The following is a 19486-nucleotide window of genomic DNA, read 5'->3' on the forward strand; positions in this document are numbered from 1 at the left end:
AAGGCACGTGTGGGCTTTGTGTTTAAGTGGCCGCAGTTATTGCAAAGATTTCCATATGGCCACTTTGTAAGTGCTCCAGACTTACCCCTGAGCATCATCCAGACTTCTGTCTAAAAGTGATTTAGCATATAAGCACACTTCTCCTAACTGAAGTTGGCAAAAAATCTCTCCTATAAATTTCGAGGAAAAGTGCAGCATACTCAGCTGAAGAGGTATAAGAAAGTAGGTATTATCGACTTAATTAGAATTGATTTTGCTGCTTCATCACATCACTTTGTAGTTAAATAATATGCAGAGACCTCACTTCACTAAAAAAAGGTTTTAGCCTTCATCTCTCACTACAGTTTCCTCCTTTTGTTGCCATGTTTATCCGAGCTTTTGTTAGACATTTGTTTGATTTTCCGCATGACTTGAAATAAGATAGTTATGGTAAGCCAGTGGTAAACACTATAATGTTTCATCATATATAGTCACGTGTTTGAGGCATCCAGTTTTATTGGTGTCCATTATTTAATAAAGCTCGAGGAAGATGAAATGACAAAAGAGGGTATGAGAGGATGGGTGATGAAAATTGAAAAAAATGTCAGTGAAGTAAATTGAAGTTATTAGAAGTGGTTGAGATGAGGTCAGATGAGAATAGTTGAGAAAATGCTGTGCAGTGACAGAAGGATGATTAAGATGAAAAGATGAGAACAGATCAGGCGAGATTGGACATGCTTTAATACCTGAGTGGAAATAATAGAGCATTCTATGAAAAAGAAGTGAGTGAAGTAAACACACGGTGTCACAACACACTGGCTGATAATCTAGCTGAAGAATTAAGTAAATACCCAGAATTGTCATGGGCATTCTTGAACATTCATGCTGCATGTTGAAGCTGTTCATGTGTACTGTCTTAACACTTTTCTAACCCAAACCAGATGCACCATTACAACCCAGTTTTACATGACTGCATACATTTTCTCAGTACTAAAATGAGAGTATGTAAAGCTTCATGACATAATCTCGTAAATGAAATAAGAAAATATGAAACAGAGCACCCACAAATCAGTTTTACAGTTTGAAAGTGGGTGGTGGAAGTGATTCATGCCAAGCTCTGGAAGTAATTTCATTATTGAGTTAACATTGGTAAATAAGTCAGCACATTTGACCTTTTCTGCTTTTCTATGATTTCTTTAGGAAACATATTTCAGGCACGACAATAAAAGGTTGCATTCACATATGGCACTTACAACTTAACTATGTTAAAAGAGAAGTCTTATGTTCAACTTGTTAAATGGTGCCATTGACTAGTTTTTTCTTGGAGGCGGCTGAGAATGGATCATTAAAGTGGACTCACATACTGTGATCAGTTGAACCGATGTTTAGTGTCTTTTTGGAAGAAATGAACACCATGTAGTCTGTAAGAAATGAACACTCATGTACTCCCAAAGACAAGACGGACCATCCCTAACTATTATCTGGAAAAAATCCAAAAGCCAGGCTCTGTGATGGCTCGGGGCTGTATCTGTGCAAAGGTAGTTTTTTACTTCTCTGAAGGCACCATTTCAGTAAGAAGACATCAATTGAAAAGATATTACAAAATGTAATAGTTTACAAGAGCTGAATTTGAAAATATTTCAGTGTGGCGATAAGGCTCTAATGCATCATCTCCCTGACATGAGTGAAGGAGATAGAAGACGCAGGTGGTGGATGAGCAGAAATAGGAGATGGCAGATATTTTAGATGAAACTCTTCTGATATCAGGAAGAGATGGACATGGGGAGAAGGCAGGTTGGGCGAAAGTCAGCCTGAAGGGGAAATGAAAAGTTTGGATGTAAAAAATTAAGACTGAAGTGAGTTTGACAGCATGGGAAAATGAAAGTTACAAAGTGTTGCAGGATGAGAAGTCCAAACACCAGACAATGAGCAGATATGAGAGAATACATCATTCATATTGAACTTCTGCAATAGCTTCATTAATGCACAAAAATACGTTGAGGTTTTAGAGCAACATATGCTGCCTTCAAGACAACATTTTTCAGGGGCATTTTTCAACAGCACAATACAAAATCATCTTCTGCACACAGCACAGAGGCGTGGCTGTAGAAGAAGAAGGTCCATGCACTGAACTGGTCTGCCTGTAGTCCTGATCTGTCTGCAATGGAGACTGTTTGGGGTACTTTGAAATGGGAAATGCTTGACACTCTTGTACTCTTGCACATCTTAAGACATTATTAGCATTTGGATTAGCCGTGAACTGTTTATCCCAGGTATTCATCAAGGCAGACTCTGGAAATGCTGGACTAATTACCCTATGATGGTCTAACACCAGTGAGCCAAGCTGGCTCTAAATTCATGAATATTATATAGTGCGTTTGTGGTTTTATAATAATCTGTACAGTGCACTCTGTGGTTTTGCATTGGAAATGTACAGCGTTTTCGTTTCAGGATAGCCAATCTGAAGTAAAACTTAACTGATGCTGTGACTCTGGCTGCCATTGCTATGCTAGAGTTTATTTCATTGTACAACTTTTCCAAGCTTACTGATATTATACACAGTGTATCTATTACACAATAACATAGCTGTTACTATGAGACACAGAACTCTGCTTCCAGTTTTCAGTCATGAATTCCCTTTCCTGGTCTTATTTCTTCTGCACAGCTCATCCTAATTACTTTAAAATATTTATCACTCATTAACCCAAGAAGTAGGTTTTTGTGTCAGAGAAACTATATGGCTCAGTGCTAAATATATCCAATGTAAAACATGTGTGGTGGGTGAATTTCCATTCATGTAATCTTAAAGATAATGTGAATTATGTTTGGCCCAGTCAAGCGGGTTATCCTGTTAACTCCCAAGTGAGCGTGGCCATACTGCATAGTCTCAATAAACGTTTGCTAAGAAGTTGCCTTGATAATGTCTCAAAATGTACGAACAGTTTTCAAGTTGTATAAGGAAATGAGTGATGTCATTTTTATAAATATGTATTTCCTTACTGATTGCAGATGATATCTTATTGTTCAATTAAACATTTTGCATAGTTTTCTCATATTTGTAACATTGTGTTGACTTTAGTTACTGTCTTCATTTATTAATGCTTTGACAGTGAAATGACTTTTGTTTGGATGTCCTGTAGGAATAAAAGTCTGAATGGGTACTGACCGTTTTCAGTTTTTTGAGGCCCTTGGAGATACAGTCTCACTCGGGAACTGTTTTTAACTGGTTAAAAGCGTCTTCAAAATGACCGTAATGTAATGTAATGTAATGTTTCTAGCATCCTGAATTAGGATTCATTACAGTCTGGGGAACAATCGGCTGTAAGAGACACTGACAGGCACATGATTGATGCTGACCTCTTAGCTATCTGGACATTTTGAACTAATAAAAAACAGTGTTTTCTCAATGAGAAAAGTAGAAAAAGAAACAAGTTAAATGAGAAAATTACTTTCTGTTTAAGTGCCTTTTAGTGTTTCAGTTTTTCTGCCTTGAAAATCTGAAGGACCTGCAGTCGAGGATTTAAGGCCTGCCACGATGTTCGACTTTTGTGATCTGCAACTGTAAGTGCACACGTGTGAATGTGATGATGTCTTTTTGTTAGCCATGCTCTGGGACCTGATTTACTCTTTTGCTTTTGTAATTATGCTGTGAAAACAGATACTAAGAGAAGCACTATTTTACCATTTATTTGTGCATCTGAACATTCTTTACCTTCTAATGTTTTTCGAATGACTTCAACAACTTCAGCTTTAAGTAAAAGTTCGAAATAGAGAAAGAAGGTAAAGTAAAGGAGAAAGGTAGGTTAAATTTTACCAGATAGTTTGGTTTAGCTTATCTGAAGTTCTCATTCAGTAAGTTCACAAGCTCTTTTTATCAGCTAGAGCTCTCAGTGGTCCCCTATAAAAAGATTATGCTTCTATCCATCTGACCTCACCATGTCCTTGAGGGAGAACTATACCTGAATTGTTTTCTTGCTCTATTACTCTTATCTCCTTCACTCATCCCACTGTTAGCCTCTCTGATCACCCCTCATAAGAGCTTCCTGAGGACAAATCCAAAACATATCCTGGCCTGTCAGAAGAACAGTGTGTGTACTCTTCACATTACCCTTACCTTCCAGCACTGTTCTCTGCCATCTCAACCGGTTTCATCACATAGTGTTTTACATGCTCTCAAGACCACGCACGTGTAAATTGTACAGTGGAATGCCCACAAACACTCCTACTAGTCTGTTGTAGGACAGGTTATGCATGCTAAATGAATGAGGACTGTTGATGTGCCTTCCTTAGTGGTTGCACAAGATAGGAAAAGAGAGGAAAAGTGACTGATATTACCCTGGTATTACTATCAAAATATGCTCCCTTACTGTCTGTCTCAATACAACAGCATGCCGTGATTCAGCATACACGCTTTGTATTAACAAGGAGCAAAACCTTGGGGTGATTGTAAGTCAGAGTAATGAGAAAGCAGGTAGAGATGGGACAGCCTTTAAATCAATAGATGGAGCCTGGGAATTCTGAATGCTGCCCACCGACAAAGATTAATCATCAATGACCTTAGCCAGAACAAAATAATAACTTATCATAATATGAAAGGGGTTATGTGTGTGTCGGGGGGGCTGTCAATTTACAGATGACATCCTACAATAGCCTGCTGTGTGATATTTGTTTATTATCACGAAGGATTTGATGTCGTTTGAGTGAAAGGACAAGCTGAGCTTCTTTATAATTTTCTTGCTTAAAAGCCCCAACAAAGCCTCTGGGTCTGTTATTTTTGTGCCTCTATAACTCAGTCCTTACTGTCATGAAATTTAACTGTCTAGCAACTGCACTGTCACAGCTTTTACAAGTAGAATGGATGCACAAGATGAAAGAAGGCACAGACACAGGCAGACAGAGACAGACAGATTACAATAATGTGGCACAGGTGGGCTGTGGTCACTTTTTCTGGATAAAACAACACATGGTGACCAAAGGCTGTGGGATGTTTTCCCTGGTCCTCATGTTAATTAAACATAGATCATTTGCAACTCAATGTCCGGTCCCCACTTCCTTAGTGGGGAGAGGACATTGGATATGTGCAAATGAGCTTCTCTGTAGCACAGATGAAGCTGTCCCAGTTGTTACCAAGTCATAAGTGTTCCTGTATTCCATTAAGATTAATAGGGCTTCTTAGCAGGGAGTTGGATGTACTACACATTAAGAATGTGTGTCTGTCTACCGGCATTGATTGTGTTCCTAATGCTGAATTTCTTATCATAAATGTCCATGTTGTTAATATGGATGTTGCTCCTTGTTCAAAAAGCCACTCGGAAATTTTAATGAGCTGATTTGCAATGCTTAATTTGCCTAAAATGTCCTGTTTCTATAAATAAAGTGTTATTTTTGCATCCTGGAGATTAGATTGTGCAGTCACTAATAAATGGGATCATGTAGAGAGTGTAAGGATTTGTCAGAAATTGATTCATTTCAGAGATGAGTTATCACACCTTTGTTTTTTAAAAAACATAAAAAAAATGAAGTAGCTTACTTTGACTATATTTGAAGCTCTTTTTGCACATCAGAATCTTCTATTTGAAGAAAAATGAAGGAGAAAACTGTTTTGTGTCCGTTGGATTTACTGGGAAGTCTCTGTAATCATCTGAAAAGCCAGTTTATTGATTCCAAGAGAAATACCAACATAGACGGACACTGAATGAGAGTGATTGCCACAGGGGTTGGAAATACTTTCAAGAGGGAATGATTTATTATGAAATACGCCTCTCATTTTCTATTCTTTCCACTGATTTTGTCTCAGCTTTTCATGTGTTTGGCAATAGAAGCAAGCTCGACAGAGCTGCTATAGTACTGATTGATGGACTTGTGTGTCAGTCTTTACTGCAAATTCGCGCTTATGAAACTTTGATCACCATAACTGTACCAGTAAAGTGAGCGCCTTAAGATTTGACTGTCACAATTGAAGTTTTCTTGGAGTTTCAACATGTGTCTAGTTCCATAGGTATAATATGACTCGTGCCAAACTTGGCATTTTGGCATGGGGCAGACATACAGCCAGCAATCATGACTGCTGTTTTATTGAAACATTTGTGGGGAAGGGTGTTACTCATCATGACTAAGCAGAGCTAGATGTACTTTTCACAGGAAGACCTGTTTTGTTTATCTAAAAAAATCTTGCATGTCTGGATCAGATGATGTCGATGATAAAAACGATGAAGTAACAGAATGTGAAAGCCTGCTGATCTGTCTTGTTTTACATGCACATTTTCAGTGCCACCATTTATGCTTTTATTCAACACTCACACTTTGTGCACACTTTGGCACATGATCATCACTTTAGCAAAGTTTCATAAAGAGAAGAGAGAACAAAAGACAACAGCTGTGCTGCAAAATTCAGTCTATGCACTGCAGATTCTTATTCTGTATGCAGACTGGGTATCTGCTGATGATCAGCTTAGTCTGTGAGGAAAGAAAAATAACAGCGTCTGTTACACTTTACAGAGGGAAGTGACTGTTTGCATCACTGTTAGTGCTCTTGACTGAAACTGCTGATCTTGCTGGTTAATTTTGGACAGGGACTTAGTGCCACCTGCTGGCACAAATCTGATGTGGATTCCTTTAGAGAAGAGAGGAGACGGGCAACATGCAGAAACAAAGGTTAACATTGTATAAAAATAAACTTTGAGACAGTCGGCGAAGAAAGGTTGTTATTTTGTGTAACTTATTCATTCAACATAGTCTCTTAGTCATATTAAGCGGTTCTGACAGATATCAAAGTTTACATTGAATTATTTCAGTTGTTTTCACTTTGCATGATTGTTTCACCCAACATGGTTGAAAATTTAACTTACATTTTCTTGTTGAAGGAGCCTCAGTTAAACATTTTTCTTTTAGAATAGCTCAACCAGATAGTGTGAAATTCCTGGAAGGTTTATCTGCCTGCTTTTTTGGTAAGATTGCAGTTCTCATCAGAAAAATCAGTGATATTTTCAAGAGGCTGGAATGCTTTCAGATGGATGTTTGCGAAGACTTTTCCCCTTTTAATTAATGTTAATGTCGGCGTCTGCAAGTGTTTGATCTTCAACTTTACCACACCTGACTTTCATTGATGTCGTTGATTATGATTCATTTTGAAAAACACAATTTCTATACCAACTGCTTTTGCAGAAGGAGTAGAAGGTGAGTAGGACTGTTCATTTGGAAAAGGCCTAGAAGGTAACCATAATGGCCAACTGTAATTTTAGCTAAGACCATGTAATGCAATAAATCACCATCATCACATTAAAGCACAAGAAATTGGTATGCTGGAGATTGTTCTCATCATTTATTAGATAACTGAAGTTTATAATGTTTCATATAGCAGGCCATTAAGAAATCTGAACATGCTATGTAGGGTTGAATCTCAGTCCTCCTCTTCTAATCTCTCCCACTTAAGAGGGCTGAAGAAGTCACTGAAATATGTCCTCATTTCCATCGCAGGGTTTGTTTGCCCACCTTTTGGTTTTAGCTTCATTTGCTTCTCTGCTGATGCGTGAGGTCCTACCCCTCCTTGTTTTTCAGTATTTTGTTGGTCATGTGGCTTTTCTTTGTTCTGGTTTCCCCTCACCTCCTGATTGTCCAGCCAGTCCTTCCACTGTCTCTCCGTTAGCAAATCCACTTCCTCTTTCGTTCTATCGCCACAAACACTTTTCTTCTCAGATCTATGTTTCTTAACCCTGAAGTTTGGATAGAGAGAATCCCTCTTACTTGCTTCCTTTTCTGATTTCTTCATCAGCTTTAGGGTGTCAAAAACAGTGGGAGCATATGATGAAAATCTCTGGTCTTTCTTTGGGCCACATTCAGCCTGTTTTGAGCTGTTGTGAACCTCAGTGGAGATCTGCCTGGTTTCATTATCACTGATGTTACCATCTCTGGAGTCACTATCACTGGAAGCATTAAAAAGATTTCTAAAGTTATCCTTTTGCTCACATTTTGTCGATTTTTTGAACATGTAGACTGAATAAGAGTGTGTGTCAGAAGAGTAAGAACTGAGGGATGTTTGGGTCAATAACTTTTCTTCCTCTTCTTTGTCTGTATCCAACATGATGGAACCTTGAGGACTCTCTCTTTCTTTCTCTACCCCTTCCTCTCTCAGCTTCTTCTTAAGCTCAGCTGTCATCTGTTGTCTCAGTTCGTGATTCATGAGGTGAAATTCTGCACGCAGTTCAGTAATTCGCGTCTCCACCTGTTTGTTCACCATTTTGTTGATCCATACTATGCAGAATCTCCTATCATTTGCTGCCATCTGTCTGCCCCTGATCAATAATGAAGAAAAAAAGTATCTGAATATTTATGAAAACTTAACAGATAAACTTAATATACATATAATTTTTGCATGATTGCTGTGTATTTATGAGTAAGAGATGTACCTGAAATGGGAGAAACTGAAACGTCTCTTTCTTTTGGATTTATCCATCTTTTTGTCCCCAGATCTGTGTTGGGGAAAAAAAAAGGGATTTTAGAGATTTATGCTTAATAACGCTTATAATCATTTGGTCAGATATTTTAAACTTCTGGTGAAGCTACATGAAACGCTTGCTTTGGGCAAACTAGAATTTTGCATACCCAGGAACTATTGAGAATGAGGAGTTGTCGTCATAGTACAGAGCCCCGCCCCTATCCGCCATGTTGGCAGAATGCTAGCGAGAAAACGCCGTTCTCTCCGTTCGTTTACGTTGTACGCGTGTGTTTTTAAATCAGTAAGTGTAAACAGTACGGAATTGCAAGAACATGCCTGGAAATCACTGCTGTGTGAAGAACTGTTCCAGTACCTCACACAATACGTTTGGGAAACATAGGAACAACGAAATACTTTATTTTAGGTTTCCTAAATGGATGCAGCATCAGGGAGAGCAGGTGTCTGACCTGCTGCAGGGAGCTCGTAAGGATCAATATTTTGGATGCTGGACAGTTTCTCCAAATACCGCTGCTTTGCGCTTGTAATAAGCTTGTCCCTGTAAAGTCCCTTTTCTTTCGCCTTATCTCTCTGCATTGCTTTGCTTTCTTTCTTTCTTTTGTATTAGTCTCTGCCCTGCCGAAATGACAAATGCGGGAAGATATCCGTTAAGATATCCGTTAAGTTAATGGCGTTGCCCCTGGCAACCAATAGATTCTTCTGCCAACATGGCCGACCGGCCGACCGGAGTCACGTGACTCCTCATTCTCAATATTTTAACCAGACAGAAAAGCAAGACCATGTAATCGTAGAATTAATTAATGAGTTTGAATGATTTAGAAAGAGTACATGACACCCAAATATTTTGTTTCTATCTGTAACCATAGTACATAAATGCAAAAATATTTTAAAGGCAAATGGCTTAATGGCCTAATTAAGTTTAACAGTTTCCTACCTTTTCACCTAACCTCAAACAATTACACATAAAGAATTTGTTTTGTTGAATAGCTTTGCAGGAATTTGACTTACCACAGTTAGCAAGCAAGTAAACTGATTGAATTCTCTCTTTTCTTTATGTAGCTGCACACTAAATATTTTTCTTTTGGATACATTTGAAATTCACAAAACTTTGCAACATATCATTTAGAGAATTCTGTTGCCAAGCAGCATTCCGGTCCATAACAAAACACAGTACAAGAGTCAGTGCGCCCAAACCTTTGACTGTATGAGAGGAAGTTCTTTCTTTAGTTGTCTATTTTGAAACCTTTTGTGGGTGATTTGTTTTGTGATCATCTTTCTTTTTCTTTTTCTTTTTTTGTGCGTAGCTATGTGATGTTGTGCTAGCTAAACTTTGGTGTTGCTCACTTGCTTTCTTCAAGTTTTGTACTTATTTAATAGTTTTCTTTTAGATGATGTGGGCATGTACCCTGAAACTTTCGGTCTGACATGCAGATGAGATGAACATTAGGCTGAGTGGTTTAGTTATAGTTTATCATTACACTTTTACCTTATGTAAACAAACAGAAAAAAAACTAAAACGGAAGCTCAAAATGCATGCTCTACAGTTGCCATTTGACTGTGCATGCAGTGTGCAACTGGCTATTTCTATTTCTGTTGTATTGAGGAATATTTGCAATAACTGACCTTTAGTCTCTATGTGACAAATTGTGATAGGGTGTTTAAATCGGGCTTTTTTCCCAGTCCCACCAGAGGCCTTCCTGCCACTGTGCTGGAATCTCTAACAGGTGGTTGCCATCGCTGAGTCATGATCATGACCACAAGTATCTATAAAAAGGCCTGCGATGCCACGGTATTGGTTTTAATTTCCCTTCTTTATTTTGCTACCTGTCACCTTCATTCAAACTCTGATTGCATGCTTGCCACTAATTTGTCTGCCTGTTTCATCTCCGGATCTATCTCTCTCTTTATCTCTCTCTATTTATACATACATACATACATACATATATATATATATATATATACATATATATATATTTTTTTTTTTCTTTAAAAGAAATCTTTTACGACATTTAGTTGTAAAAGATTTGTAAAAGATTTGTAAAAGATTTGTAAAAGATTTGTAAAAGAATGAAAACATATGTATATGTTTTCATTCTTCATCACAAGGACAAATATGGGAATGATGAGGAGTAATACTGACTTAAAAATTTCCAGTTTACAGTGCTGTGTTGGCTCTGCATGTAAGGCATGGTCAACCTTAAAAATGGAAAATCTCACTTTTCTTTGTCCCCCTCCTCTGAAGCAGTAGGCTTAGAAAAGGAGTGTGCTTCCCATTTGTCAGTACATGTGCTGTTGACCCACTGGCTGAGATACTGCACATGATTGGACAAGACAAAAATACACACGGTATGCATTAAGCTCATTCACTCTGTCCCTGACCATCCACTGTGTGTTTGGATCTATTTGGGGTGAGTTGTATGTTACAATGTTGTAACTTTATGATAATGTTAGTTAGATAATTTAATGTACAATACTAGAATTTTACCTAGTCTGTCGTTTTATTGTTATCCTGTCTAAAGTCAAAGTCAAAGTCAAATTTATTTGTATAGCACATTTCATGTACAAAACAATTCAAAGTGCTTTAATAAAATAAAAGCATTGCAGCAGGGAGTGGAATAAGCATTAAAAATACATAAAAGAATATAAAAATAAATAAATAAAATAATTCAAATGAAATTAAAATGATTTAAAAAAAAGCAACAGTCTAGATAAATTAAAAGATATCGTGCAGATTTCATGCATTGACACATGAGAAAAGAAATGTTTTTAATCTGGATTTAAAAACGTCTCCATTTGGTGAAAGTTTAATCTCCACTGGCAGTTTGTTCCACTTGTTTGCAGCATAACAGCTAAATGCTGCTTCTCCATGTTTAGTCTGGACTCTGGACTGGACCAGCTGACCTGAGTCCTTGGATCTAAGAGCTCTGCTGGGTTTATATTCTCTGAACATATCACAGATGTATTTTGGGCCTAAACCGTTCTGGGATTTGTAAACCATCAGCAGGCTTTTAAAATATTTTCTGTGACAGACTGGAAGCCAGAGTAAAGATTTTAAAACTGGTGTGATGTGTTCAGATCTCTTAGTCCGGGTTAAAACTCTAGCAGCAGCGTTCTGGATGAGCTGCAGATGTTTAATGCTCTTTTTGGGAAGTCCAGTTAACAGTTAAGACCATTACAGTAATGGAGTCTACTGGAGATTAATGCCTGGTCTTTTTTGGAGAGGAAACTTTTAATTCTGTTGATGTTTCTGAGATGGTAAAAAGCTGTCTTGGTGACAGCTTTGATGTGGCTGCTGAAAGTCAGATCTAAGTCTATCAACACTCCGAGGTTACCAACTTGGTTAGTAATTGTAAGGGCCCGAGTCTCAAGATATTTACCAACGCTGACCCTCTTCTCTTTGCTCCAAAACAGAATGATCTCAGTTTGGTCTTCATTTAATTGTAGAAAATTCTCTCTCATCCAGGTGTTTACTTCCTCCAGACACTGACACAGTACGTCTGCTGGGCTGCAGTCGTCCGGTGACAGAGACACATAAAGTTGTGTATCGTCTGCATAACTGTGATAATTGATGTTAAAGTTCTGCAATACCTGACCCAAAGGGAACATATACAAGTTAAACAGAAGAGGTTCAGAATTGACCCCTGGGGCTCGCTCAGATTCAGAGCTGCCAATTGTAACAAAATAACTCCGGCCTTCTAAGTAGGACCTGAACCAGTTAAGTACCGCTCCAGAAAGTCCAACCCAGTTTTCCAGCCTGTGCAACAGGATTCTGTGATCTACAGTATCAATACTAAGTCTGTAGACAGATATTAAACAGATATTAAATTTGACCTAAATTAATTTTTCAGTCTTTATTTGATCAATTCCAATAAAATATACTAACACTTTGACATATAGTGTGTAAACCATGAATGTATTAGCTTAGAAACAAATTAAACACCATATAGCCTTACAACTTGAGTTTTGCTGTATTATAAATTCGCTTTATGAATTATTAGCTGTGACTCAACACAAATAAACCACTCAGCTCTTAAATTTGTGTAAACTTAATGCAGCTTTCAATTAAATCAGACATTAAAACACCAGGTCGTCAGCCTTGAAAATGCCCTGCAGCAAATAGATTGGAGACTTATTTAGGAGATGTTGCTATTTGTATGTTACTGTATTCTGTTTTGCTCCTTGAGTGCAAGGGAAACAGTGAAGTCTGCTGTGTGTGCATTCACATAATTTTATTCTTATCTAGAGAAATGTCAGTATTCATTTGATAATGCAGAAAACTGGTTTAAAGTTGTTAGATAAAAATGAAAACGCGACCACACTGATTGATCAATCAATATGTGGATCTATGCGGTGGCAAGCCAGACTCAGACAGTATGACTGAAACCTTTGATCATTCGGTGTTGGTAGAGACAGTCAGAGACAGTGGGATAGAGAGAAACTTCAGTTAGACTTCATAGCTCACTAGTGCGACCAAAGAATCAGTCACAGTGTGGAAGCTGGGAATGTTACATTTCATCACCCATCTATTTTACCCTTTTGTCTTTTTATCTGGTTTAGTCTAAAAAAAAAAACATCATTGCTTATTTGGCTCCTTTGCAAACTAATACTAGAATATGTTTTTAATAAAGGTAGGAACTCTGCCCATCTATCCACATACCTACACAAGTTTTAGTCATCTCATGCTGGAAGATCATTTTCAAATTGCCTGGAATGACCAACCCTACCTACTGACTTCCCTCATTAGTTGACAGACAGTCCTGTCCTGTGATCACACTGAAGAGCTGATTTAAAATGCCCTTTGCTAGGGATGAGACAGAAAGTAACTATCAAACTATAGGAACCTGAGGCAAGGACCTATTTCATAATGAGGGGTCATTTATTTATTGTTTGAAGATTGTTATTTTATTCATAAGGATGAGTTTTAGGAGACCACGGATTTCTTAGTGGTTATAACAGAACTATGAAGCAAAATGAGTCTGCATGTGGGTGTTTTTATAATGAAAGAGGATGAATCACTGGTGAAACTTCTAAAGTTTCTTACTACAGTTGCATAGGTTTTGAGTGCGAGCCTGCAGGTCTGGAGTGTAGGCTGCTGTGATGACACACCATGTGGATGAACAGTCGTAGATTGTTGGAATATTTATATTGTGAGATACTCAGCATGCCTGGACATATTTTTTATTGATTTTGTTTATTTATGTATCTCTTTTGTGGCCAACTTGTTGGCCTTCGTTGTAGTACAGTTACAAGGAGGTATTATCTATCTCCATCCATCCCAACCCCCTTTATGATGTATTTCTTATCTGTGTTTCGTAGTTCATATTATGGTTCTTTTTAACCTGTAACCTTCTCAGTGGCACATACCCATAATAATCTGGGCCACATATTGATGATTTGTTCCTCCTGTAGAAGGGGTATGAGTAGTTTGGGAGATAAACTGAAAACATATCCTTTTTTTCTATTAGTAATTCTTTGCCCACGATCATTTATTGTCTTGTCTAAAATTAAATAATCTGAAAAAGGCAAAAAAAAGGCAAAAAAAGAAAAGAAAAAGAAAGAGAGTACTCCAGTAGTCTAGACAGTGGAAAAGCGGATAGCTCTTACAGTGGATCCAGGCAGCCAGATGAAATACTTAATTCTGCATTACTGGCCATATGAAAATGTGAAGTATACAATGTTAGCTGGATGAGCTGAGTTAATTTACAATGCTCAGTCATGATGCATCTGCAATGAATTTGTAAAGCTAACCAAGTTTGGTGTTCTGAAAATTTTAATCTTAGATTTATGTCGCAAGCACTTTAGTCTGAAGCAATTTACAAAAAGAACATTGGGGGACATGTACCTAGCCCAAGCACACCTAGACGTGTAAACTGGGAAAGCTGGGGATTAATCCCTTCTTATTGAAAGATGAACATTCTATGTCCTGATTTACAGTCACCCTACCTATCTCCAGACTATTTGAACCTACAGATTCATTCCCAACCATAGACTGAATATAAAAGCTGGATGTAGCCATTTCAACATCCCTTAGTTAATGAAGGGCCATGTTTTAGCCTTGACCTTGGCATTAGCATGCCAACAGCCTTGTCTTTTTTTTAAGCCAATATTTGGAAGATGATGAAGCTGAATATCTTTGAGTGCTAATAACAATTTGATTATGGTCACTGATCAGAAGGATTGAATTTAGCTAATGAAACCATCATGACTTCTGTTAAAAACTTATTGGCTTAGGATCTTTTGAGAGAATTTGATGCTTTTTGAATGGGAGTTCGTTGGAGCTACAGATATCTTGGAGCCAGGGCCTTATCTTGGTCATCTATGGTATTTATTTGAATATGAACAAACCATCAGTGATGTTTATTTAAATATAAACAGTTTATAAAAAAGTATTTTCAGTAACAGTTTCAAATTTGTTGCAATTTAGAATCGGAAATACAAGTTGAATTTTAAATTAAATATCAGGCTTCTGCTTCACTTGTGTCCTCTTATATAGATTGGCAATTACTTTTAGTTTGTTTTCACATTTTTCTTTGAGATGTTGAGTGCAAATTGGCAATCTGACAGAAACAGAAACTGTGTCAGGTTATTGATATTTCAAATAGGAAAGAAGACAAGGGGGGCAGGGGGATGGCGACCTAATCGACAGAGTCAGGAAGGTGGCAATTGTACAAGTAGTAAGTGATGACCCAAGCAATGTCAAAGAGTGAAATGCAAGGAGGGAGAAAACTAGACACAGACAAAGGCAGAGACTAAAGTAAACACAAATGATGAATCCATGTATAGATCTAGGGGAAGCAGTGATTCTCCCAGGAGGGTGTATGCTGTGTCTAGCCAGGCTCCAACTGTGTCAGTCTCCAATGTTGGCTGCCACTGGGGTTCCTCTGCATTAACTCAGCTAGACTATGCCATTTGTACATCACTGCATCCCATTATCCTTTCTCTGTCATCTCTCCACCCAACCCAAACCACCACCACATTTTCACTTTCATTTGTCTTAATGTTGTCCTGGGATTTAATTTTGTTCTGCACCTTTTCCTTCTGTCCTTTACCTGTTTGTAGTTTTTCCATTTTGACCACAAGTCACCTGCTTTATTTGGATGATCTTGTTTTTCAATATTGGTTGCATTTGTTCCCTCAAAGTTACATCGGTGACACATGTTACACAAAATGATAAGAGTGTTTTTCCATTCTACAAGGTGCACTGAATGTGGGAAATAGGACTGTTATCAGGTTGGTCATCAGCAATTGTAGATATTCTCAGGAGAGAAAACTTAACAGAAATAAAATCAGCATGCAAATAATGTGACAATTTTCAGAGTAATAACAGCTATTTTATATTTCAATTTGCACAGCCATTTAAGAAAAAGACTTGGAAGTGTGTGCGTGTGAAACATGCAAAAAGCTCAGTCTCACACATAAAAAACACAAGCACACACAACAAAAGCCATTCAAATGTGAAGTCAACAACAGACACCTCAAATAGGTCAAAGATTAAGATGAGATATTGCTTGTTAAAATTGGAATGAAGGGACAAACAGAAAGCAGGAGACAAAAAAGGGACGTGATGTGGAAAAATTTACTCTCAGAGCTTGTGTTGAGGTATGGTTATGAAAACAAATAAATACATTTTTGCATCTTGTGCTCAGGCCAGCCTGCCAATCTCTGTCCTTTCTGCTTCCATCCCATGTCAATGTGTCTACTAGTCTGACACTGAACAACTAGCAATGACAAAGCCTGCACTTCTTCCCATTACTTTCATTGATAACACCACAGCATAGAGAAAGATTTTCAGAGGCTTTGAAGAGCTTTTGTCAGCACTGCTGTCAGTTATGTCATGCAGAGTTCATGGTTGAAATGTTAAGTGTGTGTGTGTGCATTTCATTTAGCTGATGTTTTGCTGTGCATTTTTGTGTGTTTTATGTGTGTGTGTTCTGTGATGTGTGGTGAGTAATGTTCAGACAGATGGTGCACACCACAGGGTTTGGTGGTGCAGACATGCCAACATTGGAGATTCAAGCAAGAATAAATATACAGCACGAGTGTGTTTTTATTGCACGAGCATGGGTGTGTGCAGAAAAGAAAAAAAAAGCAACTTTTTTTTGGGCACATGCACTTGTGTCTGCAAAGACTTCAAGTTCAAGAGCTGTGATGGGAGGATATGGTATTTACAGAAAGACTAGAGCCTAAACATGCATGAATATACATAAAATATACATGAATAAGCACAACTTCATGTCCAGACTTGCACATGTTCTCCTTATCATGTACGAACCAGTTCCAAAAGGCAGGGTCACTGTGTAAAATGTAAATAAAAAGAGTATAGCAAATCTCAAATATTAATATTTCATTCATAATATAATATAGAAAACAGATGGAAAATACCCAGAAAAAATTAAAATTGCTAAAGTAATACCACTTTTTAAAAGTGGAAATAAGCACATCTTCACAAATTATAGACCAGTCTCTCTTTTGGGGTGGGAATCTATAAGCTTGTCTTCATTCCACTCCTTTCCAAGCTTATTTGAATTTGCACAAATACTTAGCCGCTTGTTCTGTATATTATTTTTGCTTGGAATAAACTAAACGAAACGAAACATATCAAATATGGAAAGAGAAATTTAGTACATTCTGAAGTTGTTGGCAGCAACACATCTTAGAAAAGTTGGGACGGGCAACATAAGGCTAGAAAAGTAGATTATATTAAAAAGAAGCAGTTGGTGGATCATGCTACAACATGTTCCTCTTCAGGTATGAAGAGGCTCTCCAGGCTGCTTCTGGCATCATCGTCTGTAACATGACTGGGCGTAGAAAGAGTCCAGTTTGTTATCAACGCTCAGTTCAAAAGCCACCTGTTCTGATAGTATGGGGGCACATTAATGCCTACGGGACTTGCTCTAAAAGGGTACCGTCAACAGTATAAGCTTTATAGCAATGTATGCTCTCATACAGACTACCTCTTTCTCAGGGAAGGCTTTGGATTTTTCAGCAAGACAATGTTAAACCACACACACCGCAATTATTACAACAGCATGGTCTTGTCATAAAAGAGCTGCCCTGGCCTGCCTCCAAGTATTTGCATTTTGTTTTTGTTTATATTTCATGCAGCATTCCAACTTTTTTTTTAATCTGGTTGTAGTTGTTTATGTCAGAGCTTCACAGGTCTGGGTTTTGTTATTTCTGTATTGCAAAACAGTTGTCACAATTGCCTCAGTTAAAGACAAATGTGATTTGTTATGGCATGCACTGCGGCATTATAAACAATTTTGTTGGACTGAACAGAGCAGCTGTGGTCATAAGACCTGCTGACTGACATAGTGCTGAGCAAGACCAATAAGACAGTATACAGTAAAGGGACAGCTGTTGTTTCCTGGGGTCTGATTGTAATGTAAGAACATGCACGCACTCACACACAAATACACACACACACACACACACACACACACACACACACACACACACACAGTGGCGCTTTGACAGAGTTTTGTTGTGACGGTGCAGAGCTGTCATTGCCAGGAAGCCAAGTGGCACCTCCCTGCTGTTGTACCCCTTGTCTGGCTCAACAGCTACCCTTTTTTGTATTTTGAAAGGATGAGAATGGTGTGAAACGTACATTTGCTCCCTGTTGCGTACATTGCTTGTCCTTCCATTTCTTTGTGCTGTGGGGTGTCTTAGTTTTATATTTCCATCTCTTCTTTATCGTGTTCTTTTTGTCTCTGCTGCTGCTAATATTCCCCAGATATGTTTTCTCTTTCCTTTTTTTGTTGTTGTTGTTGACACTGAAGGCTACTGTCAAATGTTTTATATGTAATGCTTTCCTTATTTACCATCCGATTGTCCCACTTGCTTTGCCCTTCTGGCTTCCTTCCTGCTTCTGGTTCACCTTTAGTCATCTAAACTAATGTATTTTTTTCTGACAGCTAGCCCTTTTAAGCTTCACTTTATCAAAACACCTCTTATCTTTTTTTTACTTGTGAAGTGAAACTTTCCACAGTTTCCCTCAGGATCAGAATCTATTTTTTTTCTTCTGGACTAATAGCTTTTAAGGAACAGCACAGTTGACATGTGTGATAGGAATAGCTAGCAGGGAGAAAACATAGTGAATGATACTGGCAAAAAAAGAGAAAAGAAAGAGTGGAGAGATTGAGCTTTCCATTGTTTACACCTTGTGTACTCAGGAGGAGGATACATGGTTCTGGCTTCTAGAATTACATTGTTTTGTTAGAAAATATTGTGTTTTTCTCTGCAATATACTTGGGATTTGGCCTTATACAAAATAAAGTAAACTGAATTGAATAAAATGAGGGACACTGTTACCAGTAAAGCACGCTGAGATGTTTTCAACATGGAGTATGTCACTCCACCTGATGTGAGGTGCTTCATGACTGTGCATGGTCAAATTTACAAAGTGCCTGTTGTTACCATCTGTTACTTGTTCAGGTCTGCAAAGGCCTACTTTTAATTTCCAAACTCATACAAGCAGAATATTGAAGGGCTTCAGATAACTGCACTCTGTATCAGACTAAGTTGAAAAGCTTTATAGGTGAGGCTGTCAATGGAGCAGATTACTTTGTATAGTAGTTTTTTGTTTATCCAGTACATTGAGCTCTAATATATTTGTATTTTTTGTTATTGATGTGAGCTGCTGATATAAAACTGCAATGTCCAACACCATGCTTTGTGTCTTTGAGCAACGGTAAAGGATGCACTAGTTTAACTCTAAACTAACACATGGTCAATCCAGTCAGTTCAAGTTACTAATCTTAACTTGCAGAGTGACTACTGAAGTTGGCTGAACCAAGTCTTATGCTCCTTATCAACTACTGCCCCTCTCTCAGGACTTGTCCAGAATTATTAAATTTGTGATTTCAAAATAATGGCGTGAGATGACAAACGCTATCAGAGCAGGGATGTCCCTCTACCTTCGACAACCTCATTCTTTTCCAGGAGCACCTCTACTCTCCTCACTTGTGAGTTGTTTTGAATAAAAGTGCATGACAGCATGTAAATGTAGATGTAAATTTTACTTAGCTAACATTCTCTTCACTTCAGCTGTTT

At 37.9% G+C, this 19486-nt stretch overlaps 1 protein-coding gene across 4 annotated transcripts in view; it reads left to right on the plus strand.

The window, feature by feature from the left end:
* Nucleotides 1-19486, plus strand: part of mctp1a (multiple C2 domains, transmembrane 1a) — a 135914-nt gene that overhangs the window by 1447 nt on the left and 114981 nt on the right. The gene's annotated exons all lie outside the window — the stretch shown is intronic.

Source organism: Odontesthes bonariensis, chromosome 6 (genome assembly GCF_027942865.1).
Source record: "Odontesthes bonariensis isolate fOdoBon6 chromosome 6, fOdoBon6.hap1, whole genome shotgun sequence".
In the NCBI taxonomy this organism is placed as follows: Eukaryota; Metazoa; Chordata; class Actinopteri; order Atheriniformes; family Atherinopsidae; genus Odontesthes; species Odontesthes bonariensis.